Source organism: Panicum hallii, chromosome 3 (assembly GCF_002211085.1).
Source record: "Panicum hallii strain FIL2 chromosome 3, PHallii_v3.1, whole genome shotgun sequence".
Classification (NCBI taxonomy): Eukaryota; Viridiplantae; Streptophyta; class Magnoliopsida; order Poales; family Poaceae; genus Panicum; species Panicum hallii.
This window is the reverse complement of record NC_038044.1, coordinates 53,774,797-53,777,742: the sequence shown is the minus strand read 5'-3', so window position 1 is coordinate 53,777,742 and position 2,946 is coordinate 53,774,797.

Here is a 2,946-nt window from a genome sequence, read left to right as displayed (position 1 = left end):
GACGGCAAAGTATCCACCAGCGAAGAGAGTGGCGGCAAAATATCCACTTTACGACGACCAACACAACCCTGATGATGTATACGAAACAAAGCGAAGACAGGCGCATAAGCGCCGATACTAAAACTCTCCGAGGAGAACGGATCATCATCACCGCTAGGACCAGGTGAAGGGGCCGGAGCACGGAAACGACGCCTCAAGCGAGTGAGCTACGCCACAAGTGCTGTCGTCATTCGACGTCAGTTAGGGTTTTCACCCGAAAGAAGGGGAAAAAATAACGCCTTCTAAACGTCGTCCGAGGACGTCGTCGTCGTTGGTCCACAAGCATACCTTAGACTTTCGTCTTCATCCCATTCCCTCCCAGAGCCGAAGAAACCGCTGGCCACCACCGAGCGCCACCACGGGGCCGAAAAAGCGCCGCCACAGCGCAGGCACTACCCGCCGCAGAAGGCCACCAAAAAGGGGCGCCCAGTGGGAGGCAGAAGCCGACCGCCCCGACGCCAGTGGAGCAGGGATAACCGGAGGCCGGCAACCGAACCGAGCGCCGGCCCCCGGCGATTTGAGGCGAAGGAGCAAGACAGAGCGTCTGTCCGGGGGCGGCGCGCGCGAGACGACAGCCCGCCCCGGGGCCGCGGCAGCGGTGCGGCCACGCGCCCACGCCCACGCCGACCCGAGCCACCTGGCGCGCGCAAGACAGCGGCCCGCCTCGGGGCGGCGGCGGCGGCAGCGGCGCAGCCACGCGCCCACTCCCACACGAGCTACCAGGCGCGCGTGAGACGATGGCCCACCGGGGCAAGCGGCGGCGTCGGCCCGGCCACTCCCACTCGAGCCACCGGAGCAGGGCCGGCCGGGAACGGGAGGGCGGCGATCCCCACCAAGAACGACCAGGGCCGAGGGGGCGGATCCGGCGAGGAGGAGGCCGGATCCTACCCCGACGGCCGGTGGCCGGCGGCGACCATGGCCTAGTACGGGAGGCCCGGGGGGAGGGAGGCGGGGGGAGAGAGAAGGGGGGAGGGAAGGGGGCGGTCAGGGCTGTGAGAACCGCCCAATTTAATATCATTTTAAGCGAAACCGTCGGTCCTTATCGTAAAGATGAGAGCTAACACGCACTCGCACCACTGGCGCACTACGGGTTAACCCACATCTAAACTACAAAGAACCAACTTAGCCTTTCGCCGAAAATAACATTAAACCCGGTAGTCCCGGTATGCGCTCCAACATATGCCCAGAATCACGCATATGCACATACCGTCACAAGCTCATACATCACCATTGATCCACAAAGAGCAAATTTTAATACAAGGTTAAGCCATTAATCATTACAAATTTAACATAAAGAAAGGTTCCGAGACTATTAAGGTGCGAAAGAGGGATACAAGCCTCGGGCTCACAAATAACATAGAAGATATAAAAGCCATAAGGTTTAATGTTCAACATGATATCCCAAATACGATACGCAGCGGAAAGATAACGATAAACAATAATATTAATGGCGTCTTGCTCAAGGACGCCATTGACCATATTGACCTATTCCTCGCCCGCGCCGGGTTCGGCGGGGTAGAAATGGCCAAACACCACTTCCGGCTCACCTGCAACTTAGTTAAGAAATATAGCAACATGAGTACAAAGGTACTCGCAAGACTTACGCGGATAAATAGATCAAGGAGTATGCAAATGAGGGCTCACAAGAAAGCTTTAGGGTTAAGTGGTTAGCATAAGCATGAACTTTCTAACCAAACCTATTCTAGCATCCTAGCATTTTTATTATCTTGCCCAACCCACCACAAAATTTTAATTAAACATTGACCAACCATAAGAGGTGGCATAAGCATCATAAACCACATGCGACCAAGATCAATACACTACGAAGAATTCGTCGAAACTTGAGCTTGCTCATAACCGAGAGCGCGGCAATTCGAATTGATTCAATAACCTTGCAAGGGTGTACAACTTTACCCACACGACACAAGGACCATGCGACTCGCCCAACCGATCACGTTGGGAGAGGGGGTACTCGCATCAACCATTCCCGACGAGTTATAACCGTTGAACATCACGCCTAACTTGCGCGGAGAGTAACCTAGGTCCACCGGGGACACCCCTAAGCCTCTCTACAAAGCCCCACGGCCACGCATCTAGGACCGTGCATCAACGATTAGAACTAGAGGGTATTCGGCTTATCCACCCCATGAATGGATATGTGGTAGTACGATAAGTGCTCAATTTCCAAGGTCATCCACGGACGGTCCTTAATCGGTTCAAGCGGACTAAGCCTCCGAGACTCCTTTCTCTAGGCCCTACCTTCCGCTCGAACCCAACACCACACTTCCAACTAGACCGATCCGACCCAACATTCCGACACCGGACAACACGTTTAAGATAACACAAAGTGTGTGAAACAAGTGATCCTATTCCAATTTTTCCTACAAGATATATACCAACTCTAAGCACAACTAAGCATTTAGTTAATTAAGTTGCAACTAGCTACGTGTGCCAAGGACATGGATATACAAATCAAGGGGGGACATTGCATGAAAATAGGACCAACGATGCAATAGATAAATATTTATCATAAGCATAGATACCCAAGTGAAATAACTAAATTTAAGCAAGTTGAAATAGGTCAAGGAATCATGCTTAGCTGCTTGCCTTGGTTCTCTTCTTGCTCAACCACACACTCGGCTCCCGGCTCGGTCTCAACGAACTCGGCGGGCTCAACGGGTACGTCCTCCGGCGTCTCGGTCACTAAAATGCATGAATGAAATGTATGCATTAGGATGATGCCAATGATGTGAGAATGAGATGATATGCAATGATATAATAATAGAAGAGAAATGTCACGCCAACGCGAAAGCAATACCATCATGGCACTACAAGCTCGATTACTAAATTAAATACTAAGCCCGAAGGCAAACTTGCTCATGCAACAAATTAACAAGAACAAATCAT